The 22,280-nt window shown below is 45.8% G+C and overlaps 1 protein-coding gene across 1 annotated transcript in view; it reads left to right on the forward strand.

Annotated features, from left to right (window-relative positions):
* The window catches only part of LOC126561839 (tyrosine-protein kinase Drl), a 483,362-nt gene that overhangs the window by 219,434 nt on the left and 241,648 nt on the right, over positions 1-22,280 (forward strand). The window lies entirely within an intron of this gene.

The raw sequence follows: 22,280 nt of genomic DNA on the forward strand, positions 1-22,280 counted from the left end.
CGTGTGTGTGTGCGTCAGACACAATTTTATTTTTCACTCCGCTTTAACCCAACTCAACATGCGCGCACACACAACTTTTTTTTTCTCCACATCAAAGAGAACAATACACTGGCTTTGTTATTTTTTCCCTCCCTTTTGCTTCTTCTTTCTTCCTTTTTTCACGTTGCGCTGAGCTGCATTTACACACGTACACACATGCACTTCCCTTCTATACAACTTTCGTTGCTGCTAAGAGAATGCTGCACAGAGCGACGAATTTCTTCTCTGGATGCAATTTATTACCTTTATTTGCACTTTTACACACACACACACACTCAAAGCCCTTGCACTTAAGTGAACGCTTGTGAAGGCCACGATGCACAAACGCACTCACACACAAAAACAACGCGCGGGCGCAAATACACCGTTGTTGACGGAATATGTTTGCGAGGAAGCGAGGTAAACGCGAGCGAAAGAGAGAGAGAGAGAGATAGAGCAAAAACGGCTCCCGTTGATCGCGAGCGCACACACCAAACACACACACACACAGAAAGGTTTTCCGACGAACTGATCTTTCTATTCCTTTGCCTTTTCTTCTTTGACTCAACACAAATTTTGGGAATTTTCCATCCGCGTTTCACTTATTCCTCTGTGTAAATATTATGCAGCTTACAACACATCAACACACTCTGGCACACGGGTAATATTTTCGTTGCAACTTGCACTTTTCTACTTAACCAACTTCACTTGATTTGTTTCAATTTCCAGAAGCAACTAATTTTTGTACGCCGATCGCGCGCGCGCTCTTATTTTCCCACACTTTCCGTAAATGATTCTCACTTACACCAGCAGCTCTGCAACCCCTGCAGCGGGATCGTCAACCAGCAAACAACACCGGCTGCGCTTCAGCGAAGAAAAACTAGAAAAAAACGCACTAACACCAGCTTGCTTCGATCGAGCAAAAGTGATGCTTCACCTTTCGCCGCTTGTCGGTAAGGGTAAGGGGGGGGGGCACTTGGTAACGGTGGTGATAGCGGTAGCGACGTCTACTGGAAACATGCACACACTCACACAGTTACGCGTGCGCGAATTCAACTGCCATAGCGTATATGTGTACCGGCAGCAAGCGATTGCGTTGTTTACGACCAAATACGATGCACATCCGAACGAGGCGACGTTTCGAAGAACTCTGCCGCTACGAACTCAACTCAACACAGCGCACACCTTGTGTACGCGTTTGGCTATACACACGGCCGAGCGCATGTGTACATAATAAGTGTGGAGTGCACCCACGGATGAGTGCGTCACTCACCACTATATACTTGGTTCGGTTATGTTTGGTGAATTGAGCCGCTCGCCTTTGCCGTTCGAGCACTCAGCACGCGTTCACGATACACGGGTACAGGGCTTGCTGACTAATTGCGACGCAACAAGAGGGCACTACGGACACTTCGAATGTGCGCGCTATTAAAATTAGTGTTATCACTTACAAACTGACGTAGGATATATTTTTATGATTTTTAGTGGCACCAAATTGTGCACTCACTCACAATGTTCCTCAAGCTGATTGTTATTTACTGAGTCTAATTGTACAACTTCCAGCGCTGTAAGCTGAGGACCGTTCAACCGCACAACCTAACCGGTCGAAGCTGCCAGAAAAACTGATCCGTTTTCGCAACCAAACTATGTACTGCACCGGGAACGCACGCCAGTGAGCACATACACACAACGGTCCTCAACAGCACGTCATCACCTTTCTCCCTTCTCAATCAGCTTCGCTCGCTCACACGCTTTTTCACTCACGCCTGCAACTCATCCGCTCACCAGTTTCTAAACGTTCATTTATTATTCCATCAGCAGTTTTGGTAACAGTTTGCTCACTCGTTTACTCGCTTCCAGTACAGGCTCATTCTCTCTCTCTCTCTCTCTCTCTCTCATTCTTTCTCTTTCATGATCTCTACCAGCGAGCGGTATATAATGCGCTGTACGGTACGGACAAATATAAGTGCTCTCTTGGGGATGCTTACCCGTTTCTTCTACCAAACTGCACCCTTCAAAACCCTGCTGTACCAACTCACAGATCTTCGCACCCTTTATATACTGCTGCCTGCGTTGTACATAGAAAAGCAAGCACTCACTCAGCAGCTTCGTGTAAATATTCCAACCAGCGTAGCGAAAGGCTCGTGAGTGTTTCACGTCGATGTTTAAAGCTGTGTATGTGTGTGCATGTGAGCGACAGGGTTAACATTATAATAAATTAGAAACAGTTGGAAACGGCTTTTTTGCTGTAGTTTTGCAGGGTAGTACGGTTTCAATACGATGAGAAGTTGTTTCTTCGCTCGCGCGCTTGTGTGTGTGTGCGTGTTTGTTACCTCCTTTTACACTCAACTGTTTTTCTAGCTTTATTTACAATTCTTGTTTTTTTTTTTCGCCCTATCGATAAGGTTGTCATTTGGATCATTTATTTTAAGTCTATGTACAGTTTGGCTTATCGTCCGGACCAGGTTCGCCACATTGTATTTTACAACAAGTACAGTACGCTATTTGCTTAATCGAGTGCACGGATAGATAACAACCCGCCGCGTGCATTCGCCCCCTTGCCCTAGCAATGTAATTTGATTCGTTCGCTCATTAGCAACGGACGCACAGTTGCTGGAATTCGATAAATTAATCAACATAGTATGTTGAGAGACTCATGAACGTCAGCATCAACAGTCACCATCCCCACCACCATCATGATCACCATCAACCACAACCACACACTCAAACGCAGTCTCGTTAGGCGTTCCATATCCAGCCGAGGGCCACAGCTGCTCCGTGTCTGTTGTTTGCCTTTCATCTTCCTTTTTTTTTCCTGTTGTTGGTGTTGTATTCCTTATTTTGTTGCCCATCAGGCACACGCTACAAATCAAACACGTACGGAGCGCTTTACATAACAAGTCACCCGTAACGATTCCTCCAACATCACCACCACATCGACGGTGTGAGCACCACCCCGTATGCAGCCCAGTTCGATATTGGTTAAAACGATTTTATAGCATCGGGAACGACTTTTGGCGCCCTATTAACGAGAAATGTTCCGTTCCCGCCCTCCTCCGGTTGCTCCGGCTTCCTGCTTCCACCACCACACCAAGGCACAGCATAGTCTAGCAGGAACAACGTTTCATGTCATCAGCTGCTGAAATCAAAAATTCAGCATCGCCAAGCAAAGAGCCGCTCAGCGCCCAACAACGCAAATAAAAAGCTGGGAGAGAGAGGAAACAAAACAACAAAAAAAAACAACCAAACTGAGCCGCTTGTTTACGCGGCCCGTTATGCTTGTAGTTTGGTAGGGAAAAATAATCATTTCATTGTGACTGTTTGTATGTGCATGTGCACGTATATATATGTGTGTGTGTGTGTGTGTGTGGGAACGGTTGTGTACTTTTGCAAAGAATCACTAGTATATAATAACATATCTGAAGTGCAGGCGTTTTTTTTCCTTTTCCTTTATTTTATTCCCTCAAAAAACGAAGCAATTTCAAACGAACGCGTGAGCATGAGAGAGCGAGCGAGAGAGTGAGAGAACTGAAGTGTAAGAAAAACAGAGACAAAACATGCTCTTCGCTGTGACGGCTGAAGAAATACAGGGAGAAAAACACAATCAAAGCAACCGCACGAGCAGCTATGGTGAATTTCTCCACTCAGTGAGACCGTCTCATTTCCATACTCACCACTGACACAGAAACGTGAGTGCTGTGTGAGCGGCTGTACAGCTTTAAACCAACATTATATAGAAGATAGAGGAGCAGTTGCATTTTTTTAACAGATTACATGCATTGTTAGCGTGAATAATCTGTATTTTAGAAATTATTCATCAAAAGTAAACTCCATCATTTTTCTTTAATAAATGGTTGAATGATGGTAATACAAATGCTTTGAGTAGTAATGCCTTCATTCGATTGAATTCACAGTATTTTCTATATATTCCTTAAGAACGGCTTAGAGGTACGAAAAATTTAAAGAATATACCACAATATGGAAAACAAATCGTAGAATGAAATAATAAAATAATAATAAAAATATCTTTTTTCCCATTTCAATTTCTTCACCATTCCCTTGCCAATATCACCGACCACTCACCAATATTTACAAAACACTCAACACTCACTCAACCTTTCATCGAAAAAAAAAGCCGTTCGCCTTTCCGTACCTTTCCAACCATGGCCGCTCCCAACCAAACACCTCTTTCCTTTTGCTTATATCAAAATGTGCGTACAATTTAATGTGAGTGCACAGCAAGCGTCACTCACCAGCAGGGCCGTACTCGCTATGGCGAGCGCCCTGCGAGTGTGTTTGTGGGCACACAGTGGGCGGAAAGTATATAAGCTGCGAGTGAACGAATGCTACACAAGAAAAGAAAAGGGGGCAAAAAAAACAACAACGCGCGCGCTACCCTTAAAACATATAACGTTTGACCGAAATTTGTAATACGCTTCGCAAGACGGTTTGGAAAATTTAACATCGGCTAAGGAGTGCTCGTGCAAAAAAGCTAGCTCCCCGTGCGCGTTCCGTTTCCGGATTCGTGGACGGAGACGATTTGACGTGTTGACCGAATTTCTTGTCCCAACTACCCGTTTGCAGACATCTTCGTCGTGATGCGTCGTCGTCACTTACAATTTGTGGCACAAATTCAAACCCTCAGCTTCTACCATATCGCCCTATTGAAAATATGGTTGATTTCTCGAGGGGTTCAATACTAAGTGCTTCGTCTTCTGGTCGGTCCCGGTACCCTTCCTTGTACCGTGGCGTAATGCACCCCATCGTTGCTGCTAGAAATTCACAAAACCTCACTCACACACTCGCTCACTCACTCGCTCGCTCACTGCAGCACTGCTGACGGATGTAAAAATTCTACGAACTGTCAAACACACGGAACGGATTGGAAGAAAAGAATACAACACAAACACACCAACAAATGCGTAGGCCTCTCCTCTGCTCGGCAAATGCACCAGAAGTAGCGCGCCCCGGGTATGAGTTTGATCGAGTTTTCGAGGATTTGCTCTTTTAATTTAATTTATTTCACTATTTCTAACCGACGCGCGAAAATCTCCCCAGCCCGGCCTTGGCAGGCAAATACATTTAGCTTAGATCGAATAAAATAAAAACATAAATAACGCGCCCGAAAAGGCCGCGAACGGCCGCAACAGAACAAGCCGCCACTTCATCAGACCCGAAATCGTTTCCCATCATCGACATCTGGCAGCAGTAAAAGGTGAAAGTCATTCAAATTCCAAAATAACGCTAAAACCACGCGCGAAAACCTCGCCGGTAGGAATTTTCTATCGTTCACCGTCGCTGCCCGCTGGGGTACCGCCCGATACCCGCCCGATGACATGTTTTATGGGGAAAACCCACCTTTTTACCTTCTACGCTCTATGGTGTCATTACAAAAAAAAGGGGCGCGTTTGCCAAAAAACCGCGCTCGGTGCGTTGGGAAGACAGCTCCAGCATTCGGACGGTCCTTACGCGGACCATGTGAGTGTGTGGCGCGAACTAAACGGTGCGGAAACATGTCTAAATCTATTCACGAGCCTCGGCACCAAACCACAAATGTCCGCCGCCGGGTTTTTGGGGATGGTCCGGCCGCGACAACTAATGCCATTTCGAGCGAAAGGTTGAATAAAAGTCGCATCGTCGTCTGAGAACTCTGGGAGGGTTTGGGGTTTTTTTCCCCCATAGCGGCAACAACAAAAACAACAAGAAAAAACACACACACACATGCACCCGAGTGTCCCAAAACCTTGTCGAAAAAGCAACGACGACCAAACGTTGATCCCGGGCTAACCTTCGCTGTGAAAATGCACCAAATGTCCTTTCGCTCGCGTGACGGGGTCCATCGTAGCAGCAATTGTTTCGCTGTGTGTCCTCCGCAATGCACTCCGTGCGATGCACCCGATGCATAAACAGCCCCAAAATCCGTCAGGTGCATCCAGCAAGCACCATTGGCATGGATCGATTGCGGGTTCCCGCGCATTGGCTACGCGAGACCACGAGAGACCGGCAGGCACGTAGCACTATCATGATCCTTTCCAGCGTAGCCAGTCCCGGTACCGATGCGTATATCGGACGGACCGCGGAACCGGAAAGTGTCCCGTACCCCTTTTTCTGTTCCCTCCCTTCGCGGAGGTTAGCTTTTGTGTCAATTTTGCGCCAACTGCACTGCAGGTGTTTAACAATGGCAATCCAAGCGTCACTCCCGAAAAACTCAAGCAAACGACCGTCGTCGTCGGCACCACGGCAAAGACCGTAACAGCAGCGCGTAGCCACCGGCAACGTCAATACGAGATCGGTACGATTCCATCAAACTCACACTCGACCCCAAACACGCGGGTAAAAGGGTTTCGGTGGCCATCAGCCATCAGTTTGACCGGTGCAGGAGCAGGCTCTAGCTTCTAGCGGATTGAAGTTGAGCTTCTTTTTTGATGAAGTGCGCGCTTTCGGCCGCTCGATGCCACCGAGTCGAGGATACAGATGTAGCCATACACACACACACACCTTGGTCTTTGACAGGTTCCACTTTTCTAAAGGACACACACACACACGCAAGCCAGGGGACATCATCCACCCCGGCGCTATTATTTTGAAAGCAAATTGACTGAAGAGCTTATCGCGAGTGTCTGCGAGTTTTGACGTTGACCACGGGGCCCTTTTGCCAAAGAAGTGCGCGTTACGCAAACACGATCCACGCGAAAGGGGTTTTCTTTTTTTTATTTACCCCCTACGTAGCCGTACATTGTGTCCTCAACAATCCACTCGACAGCGGAATGCGGAACGTGTATAACTGGGGGCCAATTTTAAGGGTGTGCTGGTACGGGATCACCGGAAGCGCATCATGATGCTGGGAAATGTAGAAGCACATCGGTTAATGCAGCCGGTAAGTGACTTCATTATCTGCCGTGGGGTTGCACCGGGTTACGGGACGACGCGCCCGAATCGGATCGGATCGGATGACGGTGCGGTGTGCGGGATAAACGGCCAACGGTGAAGGGTGGATCAATTATGAAACAGGCATGCAACAGGGCGGTATGACATTTCTGTTTGCTTTTGCGGGCGGCCCGTTTGCATCCCCGGCGGGCTCATTTGGTGGCGAATTTAAGGCGTTTATTCTTTTGGGGCTATGACGTGAATTCGTTTATTTTGGAGCGCGAAAGAGATGTGTTTAAAGTGTTGGTAAATGGATTTTCTTGTAGCAAGGAACAGCAAAAGAATTTCCTCAAATGATGGGCTTCAAGTTCAAGAATTAAAAATTAATTTACAAGCTGATGTTAACATAAAGTCTGCAAAGGCAATAACGATCGTGTAGTATCTGCTAGCCAGTTTTCTGATGTAGCATGATCTTGGATGGTTCTGAGCACTGTTCCTATTCATTTGTTACGTTTAAAATGCAAACAATTGTATGCATTTTCTGCTCATCACACCGGCCTGATCTCCCACAGCACCAAAGAACGCTAAAACTTCTGTATATTTTACTACACCTATCGGCGCCGCTGGGGCCGATGGATGACCCCGGGATCAGCCTCCATTAAAGAAGCAGTTGCATATCGATGAAGCCTTTGGGGGCTGCGCTATAATTCCATCCAGCGAGTTTGCTTTGCCTGGAAGGCTAGAATGAATGAATAACGACGTCCATGCGGCTGTTGAAGTCTTACAGCAGTCGAGCAGCACATGCTCGAAGAACTCCGAACACCGATTCGAGTGGATGTAAATAATTTATTAGGTGAACTTTATGGTGGTGCGCCGACGTTCATCTTTACGAGATGTATGTGTTGCGAGGCAACATCTGTAATCTAAAATCTAAAATCGAGTCTTAAGTTCTGCGGCCGCATCTCAAGTTATCTTTTACCTCCGCGCAACTGGGGATCGTAACGCATAACGAGTTTAGACAACAGCAGCTTAGAGACGCATCGTTTGGCATCAGAAGATTGATAGCTTTTACCAAGTACAGCTTCTTTTTGGTGCAACTAGTAAATGGAAGAAGTTTTTGGGATTTAAATAATGGATTGCTCTTGAAGATCGCCACTTCTTCTTCTGGGTCTGCTCAGGATTGAGCACCTATTTCCTATCCGTTTCCAGGAAACTCGGCCTAGGACTGCAGTCCTCCATTCACGGCTGCATCCGATCTCCTCTACGCCTGCTGACGAGAACCTTCTTGGTGGGGCATGAGTCCGGCATCCTCATCACGTGCCCCAGCCAACGTATCCTTCCGGGTTTGACTACCGTCAGGATATCAGCACCGCCAAACAGTTCAGCTAGCTTGTGGTTCATTCTCCTTCCCCTCAAGCCTTACTCGCACACACCGCCAAATGGCGGATGCATTGGCGTCCTTCGTCAGTGTAGCCCAGGCCTCGAACCGCAGAGGACTGCCGGACGTGTTAAGGTGAGGTGAATCGTGCATTTCGTGTGTTGTTGTAGTCTTCTGGATCGCAGGAGTTTGTAGAGTCCATAGTAGGCACGTAGCAAGGTAGCAGAACTCCTCTACCACCTCGAGATAGTCGCCGTCAACTGATACTCTTCTTCCGAGTCGGGCTCTATCATGATCAGAGCCTCCGCAAACAGGCATTTTGTCTTCATCGCATTGATCCTCAATCCAATTCTATTGGCCTCCAAGTTGTCCGTCCGATGATGTCGATGACATCCGCGAAGCCAAAGAATTGGAGATATCGGGTGAAAATCGTGCCCCAGATATCGATGCCCGCGCTTCGCATGAGACCCTCCAGAGCGATGTTGAACAACAAATAGGGGAGTCCGTCCCCTTGTCCCTTGATTCCGACAGCATGCTCGAAATTCTCATCTTGCACTGCACCCCGTCCATAGTGGCCCTTAGCTGGGAATCCGTACTGCTGCATGGTGTTCCATAGTTCGGTCCGATCTATGGTATCGTAGGCCACCTTGAAGTCAATGAACAGGTGATGCGTAGGGATCTGGTGCTCCCGGCATTTTTGGAGGATCTGCGCGAAGAGTAAAGATTTGGTCGGTTGTTGGTTTGCCTCCAACAAATCCACCTTGGTAGCTTCCGACGAAATCTGTAGCAAGGGGCTCCAGTCTGCAGAAGAGTATTCGGGACAGGATCTTGCAGGCAGCATTCAAGGCTGTGATGGCCTGGAAGTTAGCACAGTTCATCGCCCTTTTTGTTTCCACTCGTCCGGTAATCTTAATGTATGCCTGAAGAACATTATAGAAATTATAGCTTCGTGTAGATGTGAACTACACCATTGGCACCATCTGCAAATGCAGATTCTGTCGTGAAAGACTTGGCTCCAGCTACCGCAAAAGGGCATATCAAACATTCGGCCACGAAGAGCGTTCTTAAGTCATGGAAAACATTATTATGTCAGAAAAATAAAGAGTGAGTTTATGAAGGCCTTAGAGGATTATTGTAATATAAACAAAATTATATCTTCCCGTGCACCAAGAAATCATTGCGAGCACGATGCTGTGCTTCAGTAAGGCAACACAATTAATTCTCATTAACTTTACGCATTCCTCCATTACCGCTCATCATTACGATTTCCACAGGCCACCTCATTTTTCCTTTAGATTTTACCACACGAAAGCTCATTAATTTATTCAGTGCGTCCAAGCATCGTCCTCACCCGAACAAAGCATTTTGGGGCGGGAAAGAATTGCCAGCATTTCAAATTAAACATCTCCTACCATCCATCGTACAGGTGATGAAGATTCACCAAAACGTTCGTTTCAATCTCGTTCGGAATACGGTTGGCACGCACTTGCCTCCAACCCATCACGAAACGGTTCGAGACCGATATAATTTAATTTATTATGTTCCCAAATCTTCAACACGCCTCCCGTGCCAACCCCCATTTCCCTTGCTGGTGGCCGCGAAACTTTCTCGATGGAAAGGACTTTAGCTTTTTGCCCACCGGAACGTGGCATTTCTTCGGGAAACTATTTCTATTTATAACGCCCCCGCTGGTGGAAACTTTTGCCGAACTCGGTGCGTCTAATGAGATATGCCAACATTGCCCCACGAAAGTCAGTTGCATGCACCCGGCTGAAGACATGAACCTCGGGCGGTTTACACGACGAATTAAACGTCCAACAGGGCCGAGCTGCGCTGAGCTGAAGTTTGAGTGGTCTCTGCAGGAAGACGGTGAGTCTTCCTCGGCCTTCCTTACCTACTGCCGCGTGCCAGTAAACGGACGTTCATTAGTCAAAATGTTGTGCAAATTTAGTTTCCCATACGCCTTACCACTGTGGTACAATGTCCAATGTCCCCGAGGTGGAATTTATGCATGCACAGTTTTCAAGATTTCCATCCCCTACCTGGTAGTTGATTCGCTGGATACGTGGCAACGTCTATCCCGATTTCCTGATCGATGCAACGTGGTCGTGACTGTTATGTACCGGGCGGGACAACAACAACAACAGCTCCCGTTAATTACGTACTCGAGGCGCCGTTACGGTACGCCGAGCGCTGGAAGTTTATGTGCCTACGCTCCATCATCGCTGTATACTGCAATCAGTGCAAACCGTCAACTGCCGGAAGTAGCTGACCCGGTAGGGCGACTACTGTAAACGGCCGTACACACACACACACACACACACGCATTTACTACTTGCTTAAAATGATTAGCTTCCGGTTAATGGTACATAATTCTACCGCCGCCCAAAAGCCACCACTAACCGAACTAATGGCGCTAGCTGGAGCGGCAGTACATTGTCAGCTTGTCAGATTTAACTGCGCTGCTAGAAATCAAACACTATACCCGGGTACGGGGTCTCACTTACCCCCGGTCCGTTCTCGCACCCCCAAGCCCTTACGCTTTGTTCGGAATGGTTGGAATGTTCCATCGGAAGCGATCCTTGAATTCCCATGAGGAATGCACTGTACTTCTTCATCCTTTCTCACTAAACATGAGTGCAAAAGCCATCATATTTGCATATGCCAGCGAGGTAATAGAATAGAAAAGCTGCCTTAAAACGCTTTCCACTGTAAAGGCTTCCCCTATAAGCACCCGTTTCCCCGGCAATCGTCCGCAAAACCGGGCAGAATGTGTTCGAACAAAACATTTCGCTTCGTAGATGTAGTCTCGATTTCTTCATCTTCCACCCCCGTACCATAACCCCCCCCCCCCCCCCCCCCCGTCCCCTCCGGACATCTTACCAGGGGAAAGATTATTTGTGCGCTCTGTTGCTTCCGAAACTGCTGCCCGGCTTAAGAAGGCAGATTACAGACGTATCCATTTCACGTTTTGCAAAACGTCTTCATCGCCAGTGCACCGGGTGTTTGTGTGTGTGTGTGTCTCTCTCTTCTAATACTTCCTACTGTCGTCTTCCAGCTTGCAGACAGAGACATGGCTTGGCCAAGCGGAGATCCTAGACAACACAGCAGACACTAACAGGCAAGACATCGTTGCCCAAAACGCCGGGTTCGAGCCGCCCGGAAGAAGGAAGCGCCTGCACGCTCGAATGCCTTTTCTTGTGAGCGATAGAGTGGGGTTCTAAAAACCCGAGGGCTTGCGACACTGGGTGCCGCAGAACGTGTTCGGTCGTGTGTCGCTTTTGCACACCTTTCTCCGGTGTCCTTTGGTACGATGACGGATGCCCTTCGCGCTGGATGCACACGCAGGCAAGGCAAGGCGTAAGAATGCTGTGCTGCTACAGCTCCGGTTTCTTAAAGTATTGCCGTCGCCCCCCCCCCCCCCCCTCCCCATCAATGCATCATCATTAGTTTGCCAGGGTCGGGTTTTTCCGTTCTAATTTCATTGTTTAATTATTCTGTCTAGTTTAACCGATCGAGTGTCACGGATGGTTTGCAACAAAATGGGAAGGGATGGTGAGAGAGGTGAAGCATGCATGGTTGCATGTTGCAGGATTAAGGACATTCAATTGTCAATTGGTTGCTTGGTGCAACACATGTGGCTGGTAGGACGGACGAGTTCCGTTCCGTCTTAGTGGCGAAGAAGGTCGAACGATCTTAGAAAGGTAGAACCACAGGGTAGAAGGGATATTCCTGAGCACTTAATCTATGTATCGACTAGCCAGTATTTACCTGCAAGCAACAATTATTATGTATTAAGCTGCAAATAATGGTGATGTGTGTAATACGATATTTGGTGCGATCAAAGGTTGTGGGAAATAATGGGAACTCTTCAAAGAATAAAGGGATGCTTCAAATCTTTGGGATTCTTGACGTCCTTCAATGCGAATTATTAGTCTTACTGAAGAATTCTTTTTACAGGCCGGTAACTTGGGAATTTATTCAAATTAAATCGCAATTCTGTGAGAACGAACTTCCAAAACATAATGAATTAATCAAAATATGGCATTAACTACTCTATCTGTGCAGGTTCTCAGTAACATCCGCGGCCATATTGCGTGAGCAGTTTGATACATCCCGTGCCGGGATTTCTCGTCCAGTTCATCCGCACAGCCTGTATCAATTATGAAGGTTAGTTAAAATACATAGCAAATAAGCACGTACTAGAACTGCACATTTGATCAGCCCTGGTGAGCGATGCAGAAGGCTTGTCCCGTACCGACCCGCACAGAGGAAACGGCTCGTACCGTCGACAAGTGTGCTCATTTTCATTTCGCAACTCCCCAAACCAAACCCTAACCGACCATATGAACCTGACGTACCTTCTATTAGCAAATTCTCCATAAATCAAGTAAGATATTAATTTTGCGCACCCAGACTGACGACGTGATCCATCAAAGCGGGCTGATGATGGCCGTCTGCCACACGACGAGACCGTGCCACGACGGGTCCAGTGTGTGCGTGTCCTTGCGAAGAAAGGCTCGCCTTTTTGCCTGCAAACACAACCCACACTCTAGGTACGGCACAAAGATGCTAGGAAAACATTCCACAGCGTCTTCCGGCCAGTCTGGCCAAATAAACGTCAAGATTTGTGTGTGGGTGTGTGTGTGTGTGTGGCGGTGGAAGGACGAGCCAAATACCAATAAATAACGTACGGTAACGAGGAACCAACCATTCGCACCGTACTCTGGCCTCGCAAGTGTTTGTGGTTGACCAGTTCTTGAAGTTCGCTTTATGCTAAACCGTATTGCCGGGGAGGGGAGAAAAACTTTCCCCACACCGGATGATGATGAGGCGAGCAGGCCCACCATGAGCCTTTTCGGTTCAAAACTTCATCATTTGTCTATAAATCATTATTCCGTCCCTTCGCCCTTTGAGCAAGAAGGGCCTTCTCCACCGGGTTCCCTTCCCAGGTTGGATCATCGCACGTCATAACGAGCATCATCGTTGGCCACCTGTCATCCCATTCCTTCTTTTCTTAGTTTATGAACCAAACCAAAGAAATGGAAGCAAAAATACAAGAGAAAACACACACACAGCAGCTTGAGTTCAACCAATGAAAGTTTTCCCTATGATTTATGAGATATCGTCCACACCGGCCGACGACGAGGATGACGAGGGGGGGGGGGTTTGGATGGAAAGCTTAATGCTCCGCTCCGGCCAAGGTGACAATGGATAGCAGCGTCTGTCGTTCTCTTCGCAGCACAGTCCAATCAAAGTGCCCAGAAGTTGGCAGGCTTCTTAACCTCACAGCAAGGATTATCTTGGAGAAGAAGATTCGCCTCAACAAGTTCTTTCTTTTGGAGCAGCAGTTGCAAGCACTGCAATTGAAGTTGAAATTGTGGCCAGTGTAAAATTACCAGTGCTTCCAGGTGTTTGCTTGGGGTGGAAAATAAATTTTCATCCGCCTGAATGGGCTCGCGGTTTTCGCGGCTACTCCGCTACTGCCAGACGAGGACCTTAAAACTGTGCGTTCCGCGATGGCAAAAGGATGTGCGTGTTTGAGTCGATCGAAGTCCAGCAAACTTTGTTGCTTACTATTAACGCCAAGTGTTGAAACAAATTGGTTCGTAGCTTAGTAAATAGAAATCCCAAATGTACGCTCGGAAAAGAGCAAAGATGAGGGAAAGTTTAAGAAACAAACACGGTCTCTTTAGCTAAGAGTACATTCTTTCCCTGCTCCGTTCAAACACGGGACGAGTTATGAGTTTTAATATGTAGTGAAACTTTTCACACTCATACTACTTCTCTCCCTCTTATATTAGTGCCGACGAGCTGGGAGCTCACATTCTGATCTTAATTCTAGCCCTAAGGCACGTCGGCAAAGATAGGAATGGAAAAGCAACGAAACTCCCCGGTGTCAGCTGTCTCTTACCAGGAACTTCTGATCATTTCTCTGTCTTTCAGTTGCACCTCACATATCGTTTATTCGCTCACACTCACCTAATGTGACACCCTTACTTTGCAGGCCACAAAAATGTGCTTTAATAAAATCATTTTCCCCAATGCAGAAGACAAACGTGCGCCCAGCCGTAGATTTTATCCCATGATTCGGCAAACTTTGCTTCCCAGAAAAAATAAAAGGAGAAGGAAAAGTCCAAACACTCCATGCATAAACGTGAAGCGAAAGCCGGATACATTAGATCCATAAAGCAAATGTTGGCAAATAATCCTCCCGAGCTCTCCGGTGAGGTGAATAATTGAGCACTTCCGTAAGCTGGCTGGCTGGCTGGCTGGCTACTACTATTTTCACTGTAGGTGTATTCCGATTTTTGTTTTGTTTTGCATTTTCCACGTCTATCCGTGCAATTGTGCTTCTTGTTTTTTTTTTGTTGTGCTCGCTGTGCTGTACTTCATACAATCTCCTTGCAATTGCAATCAAATTTTATGAACTGCATTAGCTGCTGTGCTGGATAGCGGAATAGGTTTGGCTCGCGTGCTCTCTCAGTGCGCAGTGTTTTCCATTCACCGGGTGGAATGGAACGGACACAGGTCAGGGGTTTTCCGAGAGCGATTTATTATTGATGCGACAACCTTTCTTGCTGCTGATGGAGCTGGTACCTGGCGAATGGCTGCCGGGCGTAAGTGGACGGAATTGGGATTTATTTGTATTTATTACTTTGGCTAACTGCTTATGTCCGTTTCACTTAACGGCAGGGTGTTTGTTTGTTGTCACTGTTTGCCAAGTGTTATGGTAAAAGATGAGTTCAGCGCTTTATTGTTATTGCTGCCATTTGAAAGCACATTGTTGCGTTGCCTTTCCTGTTTTTTTTTCTTGTTGCTAGGAAGGAAATAAACGAACGCTTAATTGAAGGGAAAATAGCTGGCTGTACGACAAAGGTGGAAGACTTTAAATCCATATCTTTAAGTTGATGCAAAGCTTTCTACTTTGTGGTGTTGGGTTTTATGATAGACGGGTTTATGTATTTTGTTATTGCTCTAACCAGATAAGTCAAAATAATTATAAAATAGGTTAACCCTTTGCGTTCAAAAGTGTTGAGCTACACGCTCAATGACGACATCATTCGGAGAAAAAATTAAATTTTCGCTCTAGGTGTTATAGTAGACTCGAAACTTAAGTTCGCTGCGAAGATTTGTACTGCGCCTAGCGTGCTCCAAAATCGATTGTAGAGTGTAGCTCAGTAGTAACGTGTCCTTACACAGGACATTTAAAACAGAGAATCGAAGGTGTAAAACGGAGGAAAATGACTCGCTCCTTACACAGGACATTTAAAACAGAGAATCGAAGGTGTAAAACGGAGGAAAATGACTCGCTATGATATACGTAAATTGCACTGGAATGACAACAGCACGCCTCCACCATACGTCCAAATATTCACAGTTAATTGTTTACATCCCGTCTATGTAGACGGGTTTCCAGGACACGGCCATTTCTTACTTACTTATCAGGCGCTACAACCGCTTTTCGGTCTTGGCCTGCCGCAGCAGAATCCGGAACCACTCACGGTCCTGATGGCGGATGATTCCACGCCATCCTCCCAGCTCAATCTGGGCCTACCATGCCTCCTCTGTCCGTGTGGACAGCCTAAAAGGACTTTCTGAGCTGGGTGTTTCGGTGCCATGCGTATGACATGGCCAGTCCATCGGAGCCTGGCGAGCCTTCCACACATACGGGGCCCACAATCCTTCTGAGCATCTTCCTCTCGAACGCGGCTAAGAGGGCTTCGTCTGTTTTGGACAGGGTCTAGATGTCTCAGAGGCGTATGTGAGTACTGGGACTATAAAGGTACGATACAGTCCCAGCTTCGACCGTCGCGACAGGTTTTTTGAGGTGAGATGTTTCCTCAGGGGCCATTTCTAAGGTTAGGTTTTAACAACGCGTGATATGGCGCACATGACCCAATAGACTAGAGAATTTAATTGCGTGTAACATACAACATTTTTGACTTTCATAAATCGACCTCGACCTTAACACTTTGACTGCCACTATACATGTCCACTGAACTGCTCGTCAAGCCACCGAATCACGCTTTGAAACGATAGCATTTACGAGGAATCTAGGCTAAGAATCGCGCTTTTGTAGACAACAAATACAACTAATTTAAGTCCACAACAAGTCTCTGATGGGGAAAAAATTCTGACGCACATGCAAAAGATGCTACAACAATAAGAGACAAAACATGGACCACTCAATGGCAGGTGAAACTGTTAAATGATCGTTTACATACTGTTCAAGCTGTCCCGATCAATCTCAACTTTGTGCTGAGTGTTTTAAAATTGTTCTACAGAAAAGCACTATAAAAGAAATCGAATTAAATACTTTTACTATTAGGTGCGCAAATAAATACCGACCGTTTTTTCATAAGTTTATTTATTCGTGGCATTTTTATTTGTAGAAATTGGGTCAATCAAAGTATTGGCCATTATTATTTATTATTTTCTTCCACCTTTGGGGTAAATCGTTTTCCGACGCAATCCAGTTATCCAACCATTTCTGGACCTGTTCATAGGTGGAGAACTGCTGGTCACCCAAACCATGTGCCATGGATCGGAACGGATTGAGATCCGATGGTGCTAGATCCGGTGAAACATCCCATTTGAGGGTATTAAGGTAGTTTTTCACAGGTTGCACAATATGTGGCACGCAGTGCTCGGCTTAAACTCATCAATTATTTCCGGTAGCGTTCACCATTGATTGTTTCTCCCTGTTTTAGAAGTTCGTAGTAGATGACGCCGAGCTGGTCCCACCAAATACTCAGCATAACTTTCGAGCTATGGATGTTCGGCCGAGCTGATGATGTTGGGGTATGACCGGGTGATCCCCATGATTTTTTGCGCTTAGGATTGCCGAACAAAATCCACTTCTCATCTCCCATCACGGTTTTGTGCAGGAACTCCTCTCTATTGTGCCACTGAACCAGCAATTCACACATGAAGAGTCTGCGTTCAATGTCCCGCGGTTTCAACTCGTGTGGTATCCATTTATCCTCCTTCTGTATCATGCCTAACCCCTTCAACTGTGATGATATGGCCGGACGAGTTACACCAAGCACGGCTGCAAGCTCTTCTTGCGTTTGGCAGTGATTTTGCTCCTGTAAAGCCGTCAATTCTTCGTCGGCGAACGTTTTGGGCCTTCCTTCCTTGCGAAATCACCGCTTTAAAAGCGTCGAAACCAATCCCTATACCTTGTTTCGCTTAGAGCAGCATTGTCGTAAACATTCGGAAGCTCTCGATGTGCTTCGGCTGCCGTTTTCTTCGCTCGAAACAAAAACAGCAGCACCTCCAGCATTCTTATCTTCTTCAGCAGCGCTTATCCGGCTCAAAATTAAACATTTTCAAGAACTAGGAACTTTTACTCGCACGAAATAATCACTTATCTGTTGACACAGTTTGATTATGTCATTTCCGAACTTGATTTATGACGTTTGTAAACGTCAAAATAGCGCCACAGTCTACAGTGGCCCCATCGATTTCAAAATGGCCGTTATTTATTTGTGGACCTTATAGATATTCAATTTGTTTTCCTATTTTTGGGAAATTATATGGACAGGCACGGCCTGGGGAGACATTTCAGTTGGGATTCATTAAATTAGCGACGGTTATAATTAGAGACCCAGGACATAATTATATTTTCAAAATGTTTCGTTCAGGACAAGCTGCTAAAAAGTGGTTCAGGGCCCTCACAAGTGTTCCGTGTATGTAATGTTCTTTCATGTGGACAAACGTTCTTAGTAAACGTTGAGTCAGGGACGTCGGAGTGCTCCTCAACGATAAGTTGCACTTCTATGACTCACTGGACTGCTGAAGCGTCTGACGCAAGATTTAGGTGATTCGATTTTGGTAAAAATGCTCTAACACCCGCTAAATCGAACAGTAGTAGAGTAAGCATCCGCAGTGTGGTAGCGCTCGACATCTGACGCGTCATTATTCCATCCAGCGAAAATTCGCTCTGTGTTCCTGATGGATTTCCGTAGATTGGAACGGTCACTATGCGATTAACACCTTAGACTGTAACATGCGAAGATCTCTTGTAGCAGGCCTTTCGGCCAAATTCCATGCCATGCAAATCAAGATAGCTTTAAGATGCTTTAACAGGGACCTGTCGTCCTGTCGTTGAATTTCGTTAAATTTGTAAATAAATTAAAACATAATAAAGTTAACAAATAATCGTTAGGACATAATCACTCTTTTCTTGATGTGTTTTACACATATCAAAAAAGAAACTAGCTGTAAACAGTCAAAACAACACAGTTAGTTAGACTTATTGTACAATTATAGCTCTTGCCATGCATTCACTGCACTGACAGCATTCCCACACGCAAAACCATGAACCAAGTTTATCGACCATTTTACGCCTCAATAAAAGCACAGTTTTTCCCCCTACCGCCACGTTCCGAATTTTCGTCAGCAGTATTTTCTCGTTCCCACATGTGATTAAATATTCATCTTGCTTTTCGATATAAAATAACGGCAAAACGCTAGAGCACAACGAACAAAGCAAAAAACTCCAACCTTCTGTCTGCTTACGCTAAGCGAAGCATAAACTCAGTCCAAATATTCCAAAATCAATAATGCAACGTACACCACAAACACAAACCCAATGGCGGGCTAGCGATAGTAGTGAAGAAGGAAAAAGAAAGCGAGAGGAATCGCACAAGAACCGAATGTGCGTGTGGGTCGGGCCGCATAAACACCCACCGCAGAAGGCATCTTGTCTGGCTTTGGTGCACACGTTGCTGGTAGTTTTCCCCGGTGCAAACTTTTCCCATTTTGCATGTCGCATAATTAGACAAGTGCAAGATACATCGTGCCGTTGCAAAAATCTGGCAACCCCACCGGCAACAGCCATCAACCACCAAATAGACACGTCATAATTGTGCTCAAACAAAACTTTACCATTCAATGGTCGCAGACTTTAGCGGGCCGCGGGGGTTGGGAAGGTAAGAGGATTATCCTGTGTTGGTACGAATTCCTTGCGTAAGATGGTGTTGGCAGGGAAATGGCAAACCACAATCACTCACCATTGCACCACCGAATGCAGGCAGCCTAGACACACGTACGACCACGTACCACAAGTGGGAAGGACAAAGTTGCAACTGCTTAACGGGGTTTTGCGTTACGTTGCAAATATTGAAATGCCTGGAAAGTTTTAATATATTCCTCGGGTCCCTAGGCACACATTCGGGAGGAGTCATGTCAAAAAAACGTAGGAGAGGAACAGTTTTCTCTGTATGGATGACTAGTTTCATGATTCAGAAGCCATGATTAAAGTGATCCAGGCCACCGATGCAATTCCTGTGGTTTAGAAGGTTGTTTTTTCTATGTGGGATGAAACCACGATCACCTCGGATCAGAGCGTTGTGATCTGAAGACCATACATACACCATGAACAGCTCGTGATTCATTAGAATCCTGACAAAAGTGAGAGCATAAAACGATACAACTTGTTCGGAAGATATCGTTTCCTTTCTCGTGGTTGTATTTTCTGTGGTTTATCTTTACTCCAAGTTGAACAAAGCTTGGCTTCTTTCTTTTTTTTTTTTTTTTGGTGATGTATGTAAAGCGCCAGGAACTGCTTCGTTTGCTAAGAAACGCAAAAAAAAACACCTCACCTCGCTGACTCCAAACGAAGAGCTAAGCTTAACCTGATCCTTTATCTTGTTTCAACGGTCGCAGAAGGTGAAAATAAGGACAGTTTTGCAACATTTTCAAGTTTTCCTTGTTTCATGCAAAAAAAAAAAAAACTCCATAGAATTCTTGTTGTTTTGCTGTTGTTGGTCGATGAAAATAAATGAAACTTGAGACTTCAAGCCCGGCGACTGGGTGACTTTACGTACGTAAAACCCATTTCCGGTAGACAAAAAACCGATTCGTTTGCTGCAGCTCGTGCTTTGCTGGTGGAAAACAAACAGAAATCGTCCCCGGACAGGCAGCCGAAAACACTCGACAAAACAGCGGCATCAAAATTTGTTCCTTTGTACATAAAAAATAACACTCAGCAAGCGAAATTCAGACATAAAACAAGATCTAAAAGACGCAACGCTAGAGAGACAGAGGAAATCGTTTCGTTTTACGTTCAAAACTAAATTGCAAGCTTGAGTGAACAATTTTTAGCAAAAGAAACTTCTGTCCTCCGCACTTCGGTACAGGCTTTCCAGGATGTGGAGTCTTGGTCCGGGTCCTTCGTCTTCCTGCTGATTCAGCAAACATTTTCCGACGATTTAGTCTTTTTTTGTCTCAATCGCGAGCCATATGGTAGCCGTTTTTTTTTTTCTTCTGGTGACAAACAACGAAAAGTGAGAAAGGAAAAACACCCTCACACCGGGCCGAGTAGTGGCCGAGAGAGTTTTCCGGTCGCAGGACACAGTTTGTCGTTTTGCGTGGCTTTTTTTTTTCTTCCTTTTGTTAATAATACGCGCGGAAAACTCGTTACCGGCGCCATTTTTTTCTTCTTCCGTTGCTCGCGAATGTGTTGTTCTGGCTTATGAATAATGAATTCATGATCACTCTCACCGTGGCGACAGATGGGTGGAGAGTCGAAACCACTACACTACTACTACGAGAAAAAAAAAGGCGAGCAAGAAACGCAGCACAGAATATGGCGTGTAGTGCACCGGAGGCTTTTGACAGGTCGTGCGTTAATTTGAGTCATAACTATGTTTACATTGTAGCAAGCCGGCTGCGAGCTGTGGAACGGAAGGATACGGCTGCACACTATTTCATGTCATTTCGTGCGTCGAGCGACAAGCAAAAGGAGAAAAAAAGGAGAAAACAAACAAAATGCAATCAAAACGAACTAACACGAGCACGAGGGATGTTCAAGGAACAGTGAGAACACGTGAAAGCTGCGTGAAGCGGTGTGAGCTCATGAGAAAGGTTTTATGTGAGGCATACAAGTGAATAAATGGAAAACAGCTCGCAGCACAGTTAATGGATTGGTGGGATCCGGGATAAAAAAAATTACATTTCTCATGGAACTCATGCCGTCTCGGTAATGCTTCTATATGACACATTTGAATTTCAGACGGTAATTTGTTCCATTTGTTCTCACTGCAGCGCTCAATCTCGCCTGCTGCTTGTCTCATAGCAACCACTAACAGGCTGCTGACGAGAACCCTCGGCCAAAGCATGCATTCTTTCCTGAGTGTGAGAGAGAAATACCACCCTTATTATACCTTTCTGTGAGTGTGAGCAGGACGCGAATCGGGAAATAAGAAGCAAAAAACCGTGTTTTTATCTGTTTGGATGGATTTATCTTCCATCACATTGAATCCCAAACATTGTGCGCCTGCTTATGTACGTCCGCGAGAGCCTTCTTCACTCGGGAACCTTGGCATACACATACACACGGACCAGGCCCAAGATACGGCGAGCGAGATAGGGAATTAATATTCCATAAACTAAATCTTCGTCCTTCGCTTTGTTCGGAGTTCGGTTCCATTCACCGCACATTCACCAACCCGCGGCCACTTCCAACCAAAGGGACTCGATCCTAGCCATGCGGGCCACACCGTTCATCGATACCCCGTGCCACAGGGTGGTACAGGTTCACACAGGTTCAAAATAAATTGCACATAAATAATGCATCAATTAAAACTTCTTGGCTGCCGTTGCCGGTCGTACGTAGTGCGGCTCATTCTCTCTCAGCGGAGTTTCCTTGACTGAAGTTTCAAGATAAGAAAGTGGGGTAAATAAAAAGCTTCTTCTGAATCAAGTTTGCTGTTCAAAGTTTCGAATAGAATTGAAGAAGTATTGGTTGAGCAAGAATTTAGTTTTTCTGTTGCTCTTCCAGAAGTTGCTAGCATTTTGATCATTGAATTGTAAAGTTTCGGCGCTGTTGGAGATGCAATCAATCCCGGTGGGCAAAAGGCGGCAAATTTGTTGGGCTGTGTTTTTAATGTGGGTTTGTGCCCTCGTACAAAGTATTTTGGTTTATGAATATTTTATAAACTTGTGTAGACGTAGAAATTCTTGTGCAAGGTCGCTCAACAAAACGGTAAAGATGCTATTAAAAATC

The sequence above is a fragment of the Anopheles maculipalpis genome, chromosome 3RL (genome assembly GCF_943734695.1).
Source record: "Anopheles maculipalpis chromosome 3RL, idAnoMacuDA_375_x, whole genome shotgun sequence".
Lineage (NCBI taxonomy): Eukaryota > Metazoa > Arthropoda > Insecta > Diptera > Culicidae > Anopheles > Anopheles maculipalpis.